Source organism: Carlito syrichta, unplaced genomic scaffold (genome assembly GCF_000164805.1).
Source record: "Carlito syrichta isolate Samal-C Ts95f unplaced genomic scaffold, Tarsius_syrichta-2.0.1 Scaffold59673, whole genome shotgun sequence".
Lineage (NCBI taxonomy): Eukaryota > Metazoa > Chordata > Mammalia > Primates > Tarsiidae > Carlito > Carlito syrichta.
The window spans coordinates 227,398-235,602 of record NW_007003769.1 but is presented as its reverse complement, the minus strand read 5'-3'; the positions used below and the strand labels follow the sequence as shown (position 1 = coordinate 235,602).

Sequence of the window (8,205 nt, the reverse complement as noted above, 5' to 3'; positions counted from 1 at the left end):
CGCAGGCTCAGGCAATCCACTCACCTCAGCCTCCCAAAGGCGCGGGATTACAGGCTGAGTCACCGAGCCCGGCTTTATTCACACATTCTTAATCACACTCACATACACACGGTCACACACTCACATTCTCACACACTCTCATATTCTCACAGTCACACATATTCACATTTTCACATGAAAACTCACATTCACACATTCTCAATCACTCTCACATGCATGGTCACACACTCACACATTCTCACTCCCTCACACTCACACACACACTTTTCACACACACGCTCACACTTGCTCATCCTCACACACATGCACCGCCCCCTCTCATTGATTCTCACGTGTCTTGCCCTGCCCTGTGGCATCACCACAGGTCTCACTTGGCCTCCCAAAGGCCTGTGTGCCTTGGCAAAGGCTCAGGGCAGAGCTGAGGTCCAGCTCTTCCTGCTGTCAGACATGAAGATCAGGCTTTCAGGGAGAAGGCCCACAGGGCACTCGTTCCCTTCCACTGGGAGCTGGCCCTTTGGGAAGTTCCCCCTGCAAGCATGTCCACCATGGCAGAGCACAGGGGTTGGAGGGGCCGAGTGGCCCAATATGCCATCACTTCACCAAATCAATGTGAAGACCAAACCTCATGACAAAGGGACTTCCAATAAAGCATATTGACTTGGGGACATACATTGGAAGGGCCTGTGGAGAAATGTAGCTCCTTGGCAGTCCCAAAGACCAGGCATGACAGTCCTCTAGCTGACTAGGTTGAAAGAATTGCCTGAGTAGTTACTCCACATGCAGCTACCTGGGTATATCTGGCCTTGTGAATCGGTCTCTGGGGTGGAGCCTAGGACTCTGCATTTCTATGAAGCCCCTCAGGCAATCTTGTTTTGTGGTTCTGACAACTCTCCAAAAAAGAAAAAATTGCTGGCAAGACTGTTAGGACTTTGGTTTCTGGAGCTGGACAGACCTGAGTGTAATGCCTTGTGAGTATCCACAGGGCTGAGTGAGCATTTGAAGTCCAATACGTGGTGCAAGATGTCCATGTCACATTGTTAACATAGTAAAAGTAAGGTAGAGCACAGCAGGTCACGAGTGATCCTGCTTCCATCAAAAAGAAAGAAAAGCATGTGTGTGCATTTATGTGCTTGTGCATGCTTTTTGGCAAGTTTAGGTGGGCTAAACAGGGTTAGAGTGTGGGACCAAGGGGACTTTCGGTTTCTTCTTTACCCATTTTTCTTTTGTTGGGATTTAGTGGCAATGAACCTGGTTGACATTTATAATCAGAAAAAAAGCAGAATAAAATTCCATCTTGAAAAAGATACAGTTGAAGCTGGGGGGGAGGGTGCATTTCTATGAACATGAGTTTTTCTCATTGTTTCCCACGATTATGTAAAGCCGCTCGCGTTTCATAAGCTGCTGCCCTGGATGTTTCTGGGTTGGGAGAAAACCCCCCAGGCAGTGGGTGCTCAGTGGTGCAGCCTCTCTTGTCCTTGCTTTGCTGTCTGCATGAAACTCAGGGCAAAGCTACCCTGATGTGCTCCTGCACGTCCACCGAGCGGGCACCGATGAGGCGTGAATGGGCCCTGGGCAGCTGCGTCCCTGAGTGACAGTGCTGGGCATTGCTTTGGCAGGCTGGGCCCACGTGTATGCTCCTGGGGCACGCCTGGGCTGGCCGCTGCGAGCCCCTAGCCAGCATAGGGCTTGCAGTGGAGCCAATATCCATGTCTTGGTCCTCAGGATGCGTTTTTTGACACATACCCAGGGCTTAAGCCTGCAGGGACCTGTGAGGAGTCCATGTGGGTGAGTGTCCAGCCTTGCACCCACCCACCTGTGCCTAGCTGCTTGTGGTGCCTGATTAAGGCTTGTAGGCTGATTAATTGAGTTTATTTTTTTGCTTTTAGAGATAGGATTTCACTATGTGTCCAGACTGGTCTCAAACTCCTGGCCTCAAATGATCCTACCGCCTCAGTCTCCTGGGTAACTGGGACTATAAGCATGAGCCTCTGTGCCTGCCAGTTAATGGAATTTTAATAACTTTTTATCTCTCCTCTCAATGCTCCAGGGAAAATGCCTCTTTTGATAATGTTGCCCCAGGAAGGTGAGAACACAGACAGTTTGACTCACAGAAACCCTGATTTCTCTTGTATTGACCTGTTTTTGTTTTTTTAAAAAACATTTTAAGTTTCTGATGTAGAAGTAAAACATACTCATTTGGAAAAACCTGGAAAGTACAGAACATTTCAAAGTAAACTCCGTCATGCATCATTATACCCAAAGGGACCACTGTTAAAGTTATTTGCTCATTTAACAAGTATTGATTTATTATAATTGTTAGGAGGAAAATAAAACAGGGTCAAGGATGAGGGACTGGAGAGAGGCTGCAGAGTGGGGGAGAGGTATGTCTGCACCTCAGGTCGTCAAGTAAGACCATTGCTCAATAGGTTTGCTATTGTAGGTTCTTAAAAAAATACACTGTTGGACAAACCCTTCGGGTCCCCTTCTGCTGTGGGAGATTTTCTGTCCTCTCAATAAATCCTGCTTTAAAAAAAAAATACACTGTCAGAAAGAACATATCACAGATACCATTTTCTCCAACACTTTTCCATTAATGCTTCAAAATTCTTCGAAGGCATTGTTTTTTTACTGTGACTTTTTTGAATTGGAGTCTCACCCTGTTGCTCAGGCTGGAGTGTAGTTGTGTGATCACAGCCACTGCAGCCTCGACCTTCTGGGCTCAGGCGAGGCTTCCTCCTCAGCCTTCCAAGTAGCTGGAACTACAGGTACGTGCCACCATGCCTGGTTTGTTTATTTATTTATTTATTGTAGAGACGAGGTCTTGCCAAGTTGTCCAGGCTGGTCTCGAACCCCTGGGCTCAGGCAGTCCTCTCGCCTCTGCCTCCCAAAGTGCTGGGATTACAGGCATGAGCCACTGCACCCAGCTCCAAGACATCATTTTTACTAGTTGTATACTGTCTCATTGTCTCATCATAGGACTATGTTCTCACTTTGTTGTTATTATTATTATTATTTGAATAGGAGTCTCATTCTGTTGATCAGACTGGAGTGCAGTGGCACACTCAAGACTATCACAGCTTCAACCTGCTGGACTCAGGCAATCCTTCCACCTCAGCCTTCCAAGTAGCTGGAACTACAGGTATGTGCCACTGCACTTGGCTAGTTTTTTTGATTTTTTGTAGAGATGAGGTCTCATCAAGTTGCCCAGACTGGTCTCGAACCCCTGGACTTAGGCAATCCTCTCCCGTCCACTTCCCAAAGTGTTGAGATTGCAGGTGTGAGCTGCACCTGGCTATGTCCTCACTTATTAATCATTCCTCAGTGCTGGGTATTTGGACTATTTCCAGTTTTTCACCATTATATATTACCCTGCAATTAACATTTCAGTACCCAAATCCTTGTCGTCCTGGCAGGTTGTCCCCTGAACTAGAGTTCTAAACAGGAAACTACTGAAATCAGAGGGCAGCAACCCTTCCAGTGCTCTGGATATATATTTGGCAAAGAGCTGTCCAGAAAGTCTGGTTCTGCCACTCAGCCACGTTTGCCTCTAACTGGCGAGATCCCATTGTGGACTTGGCAGAGAGAGAGGTGAGGGAGGAAACCCAAAACCTGAATGGCCTCGAGTGGATCCCTTTCTCCAGGACTCAGTTTCCTCATATCTGTAAGATGTCCTTATTTTTGCAACACACAAAGGCTGAGTTTTCCCTTTGTTCCAGACCCTATGTGCCAGGACATAGCCCCATGGGGCCACTTTCTGTTTGCGAAAAGCAAATCCTTCTGGGTCCAGAAGACTGCTAACATTTTCAGGTCATGGGCCAATAACCTTTTTGGGACAATTGTGTGTAGGGGGTGGGAGGGTATTGGCCCCTCATGGGCAGCAGCAAAGGGAAGTGCAACGAGAGGAGAGGAGATAATTCTGAAATGAGTTTTGTAGATCACTTTCTCCAGGACATCTGCAAACTCCAGGACCCTAGGCTCTAGGCAAGAACACCATGAGAGGGAGACAAAGGTGGGGAAGCAGAACCTGGATTCAGGAGAAAAACCTACCAGCTTCTTGACTGCTGGGAGCTGGCTCGCCCAAGTACACATGGTTTTCTCCTCTCTTTCCTTTTTCATTTATTGCCTTATTTTTGTTTAAATCATAGCTTTATTGATATCAAATGAACCCATGCTATAATTTGCCCTTTAAGTGTACAATTCAGTGGTTTTTGGTATCGAGGGATAGAGAAAAAAAAAACAAACCCAAAACAACCAAAAAACCCCCAAAACAAACCCAAAGCAAGGTGTTTTTCCTATTCTCATACACTCAATACAACACAGAATGCTTCTGTGACCCCTGAGCACCAAAATGTGTGGGGATTTCTCCCCATCAAACACCTTGCAGTGGACACTCCCTTGGTGTCCCATAATCCAACTCGATTCTGACACTACTGACCTGGAGATAGCATCTGATCCCACAGATTGAAGGCTCAGTCCCCCAAGATTGTTGCCTACTTCAGATGCCAGTCACAAGTCTGAGCCTCTGGAACTTCTGACCAACTGACTATAAATTGGGTTTCCTGAGATCCTTTCCCCAGCTTTAGTTAATTTGCTAGAATGGCTCACAAAACTCAGGGAAACACTTTTATGTATATCTGCTATATATTTATTATATTGTAAAGAACACAGATGAACAGCCAGATGAAGAGATGAATTGGGTGACGTACGTGGGAAAGGAGCTGAATGTGCCACACCTCTAATCCTCTAACCACTTGGTCTCCATCCTGAGGCTACCTAGGGGGCCACCCTAAGTCCCTGTATTAGCATAAACTCAGGTGTTACCGAAAGGATTTTTTATGAGTAACAAAAGATGCTTCCGATGCTCAGTAAATTCAAGGGATTTTAGCTCTGTGACAGGAACTAGGGACAAAGACCAAGATATGGAATCAGCCTAAGTGTCCATCAGCAGATGAATGGATCAAAGAAAATGTGCTGGGACCAGGTACGGTGGCTCAAGCCTGTAATCCCAGCATTTTGGGAGGCTGAGGTGAGAGGGTTGCTTGGGTTCAGGGGCTCAAAACCAGTCTGGGCAACTTGGCGAGACCCCATCTCTACAATAAATCAGAAAAAATTAGCCGGGTGTGGTGGTGCATGTCTATAGTTCCAGCTACTTGGAAGGCTGACATGGAAGGATCATCTGAGCCCAGCAGGTCGAGGCTGTGGTGGCTGTGAGCGTGCCACTGCACTCCAACCTGGGCGACAGAGTGAGACTCTGACTGAAAAAAAAAAAAAAAAAAAGAAAGAAAGAAAAGAAAAGAAAAGAAAGAAAAAATGTGCTATATACTGCTATATACACTCAATAGAATATAATTCAGCCTTATAAAAGAATGAAATCCTTTCAGCAGAACAGAAATTCAAGAGAGAAACGAAAAAAAGAATATATGACAACTATATAACTATAGTTAACAATAACTTATTATATATTTCAAAATAACCAGGAGAGTGGAATTATATTTTTAACACAAAGAGATGATAAATGCTTAAAGTGATGGATATCCCAATTGCCCTGATTTGATCATTAGACTTTGTATACATGCATCAAAATATCACATGTATCTCATAAATATGTACAACTATTATGTAGCTATAAAAAAAAAAATTGCCGGGCACAGTGGCTCACACCTGTAATCCCAGCACTTTGGGAGGCAGAGGTGAGAGGATTCCTGAGCCCAGGGGCTTGAAACCAGCCTGGGCAACTTGGCGAGACCGTGTTTCTACAATAAATAAAAAAATTAGCCAGGCATTATGGCACGTGCCTGTAGTTCCAGTTACTTGGCTGAGGTGGAAAGATCACCTGAGTCCAGCAGGTTGAGGCTTCCAGCTTGGGTGGCAAAGTGAGACTCCGACCCAAAATAAATAAATAAATGCAATAAAATAAAAAAATATTCTGGGTGTGGTGACTTGCACTTGTAGTCCCAGCTACTCAGGAGGCTGAGGCAGAAGGATTACTTAAGCCTAGAAGGTCGAGGCTGCAGTGAGCTATGATCATGCCCACTGCATTCTGGCCTGGGTGACAGAATGAGACTCTGTCTCACAAAAATAATAATAATAATAATAGTAATAAAGCACATTAAAAAAAACTAAAAACAAAAGTTTTAGTGGAATCAGAAAAGAGCCAGAATAGCCAAAGCATTCCTAAACAAAAAGAACAAAGCTGGAGGCATCACATTACCTGTCTTCAAATTATTCTACAGGGCTATAGTAACCAAAACAGCATGGTACTGATATGTGGACCAATGGAACAGAAGAGAGAATCTAGAAATAAACCTTAATACCTTTAACCAGTGATCTTTGACAAAGCAGATGAAAACAATACACTGGGGAAAGGATACCCTATTCAACAAATGGTACTGGGAAAATTGGATAACTACATGCAGAAAAATGAAACTTGATTCCTATCTCTCACCATACACAAAACCTAACTCAAGATGGATTAAAGACTTAAATGTCTGATTTGAAATGATAAAAATCCTAGAAGAAAACCTAATAAAAACTCTACTGGACATTGGCTTAGGCAAAGAATTTATGACTAAGACCCCAAAAGCAAATGCAACAAAAACAAAAATAAACAAGTGGGATTTAATTAAACTAAAAAGCTTCTGCACAGTAAAAGAAATAATCAACAGAGCAAATAGGCAGTCTACAGAATGGCAGAACATATTCACAAATTTTACATCTAATAAAGAATTAATCCCAGAATCTGCAAAGAACTCAGATTAGCAAAAAGAAAAAGAAAAAAGAAATTCAAATAAAAAGTGGATAAATGACATGAAAAGACATTGCTCAAAAGAAAATATACAAATGGTAAAAAAAAAAGAAAAAATGCTCAACATCACTAATCATCAGGGAAATGCAAATTAAAATCACAATGAGATATCACCTTACACCAGTCAGAATGGTCATTATTAAAAAATAAAAAAACAGATTGGGCATGGTGGCTCACACCTATAATTCCAGCACTTTGGGAAGTTAAGACAGGAGAATTGCTTAAGCCCAGGAGTTTGAGATCAGCCTAGGCAATATAGTGAGATCATGTCTCTATAAAAAATTTAAAAAACAGCTGGGCACGGTGGTGTGTACCTGTAGTCCCAGCTACTCAGGAGGCTGATATGGGAGAATCACTTGAATCTGGGAGGTTGAGGCTGCCATGAGGCATGAATGTGCCACTGTACTCCAGTCTGGGTGACAGAATGAGATCCAGTTTCAAAAAAAAAGAGAGTGTGCACGAGGTGGGGGTCTCACTATGTTGCCCAGGCTAAAGTAGCTATTCACAAACATGTTCATAGTGCATTACAGTCTCCAATACCTGGACTCAAACAAGCTTCCTGCCTCAGTCTCCTGAGTAGCCACCACACCCAACTCTTCAAATTTCCTACTGGTTCTGTTTTTCTGGTTAAACCCAGGCAGATACACACACAAAGAAAACTGTAATCTGTGTAATGCCGTGCCTTCCAGAGATCACCACCGACAACGTTTTGCTTATTTCCTTAAAGTCTCATTTTTTTCCCTTTTATTCTTGTACATCATTTTTTCCCCCTTTACCCTGCTGACCAGGAAACATCAGTATTTTAAATAAAGTCGTGACTCTCTGCAGGTCTCATTTGTTCACTCTGTTGTGCATCTTAAGCCTCCACATTCTTTCCTACCCAGGATTACTGCTGGTGCAGAGGAAGGCCAGCCGCTGTCCCCTTTGACTGGACATTTGTGATGCTTCTGCTTTTATACTACCACAAAAATTGTGTGCACTTTCCTTCCACCCAGCGCTGTGCTTCTGAGAGAGAAGGCTTTTTTCCAGTCGCCACTGCAGACAGGACCCTGCCTGACCTTGGCCAATCCCAGGACCGGAAGGGATTGGGTCTCTGAGTCACCCAGAGGGCCTGCGGCTGGAGGGGCCTGGCTCTCCTGAGAGGTGAGCGCCAGAGTGGAGGCCAGCCAAGCCTGCCAGGCGCGCTCTCCTCGTGCATAAAGAAAAGATGCCTCGTCATCGTAACTTGCACTTTGAGTCCTGAGGTTCTGCCTGGTACTGTGGAAGGCCAGGCACTTCCTTGTGTAAAGAGAGGGAGCTGTCTCACAGCCACGCCCTCAGCCCCTGTCAGCTCCTGCCCAGGGCATGTGCCAGGCTGGCCTAGGGTAGGGTGGTGCTGCAGACAGTCAGGGAAGGTTTAG

The 8,205-nt window shown here is 44.7% G+C and overlaps 1 protein-coding gene across 1 annotated transcript in view; it reads right to left on the bottom strand.

Annotated features, from left to right (window-relative positions):
* The window catches only part of LOC103251634 (transketolase-like), a 27,502-nt gene extending 19,572 nt beyond the window's left edge, over nucleotides 1-7,930 (bottom strand). The window contains exon 1 of the mRNA XM_008050224.2: nucleotides 7,908-7,930. The gene's annotated coding sequence lies outside the window, so the exon portion shown is untranslated. The remainder of the gene's footprint in view (nucleotides 1-7,907) is intronic.
* Nucleotides 7,931-8,205: the final 275 nt, after the last annotated feature.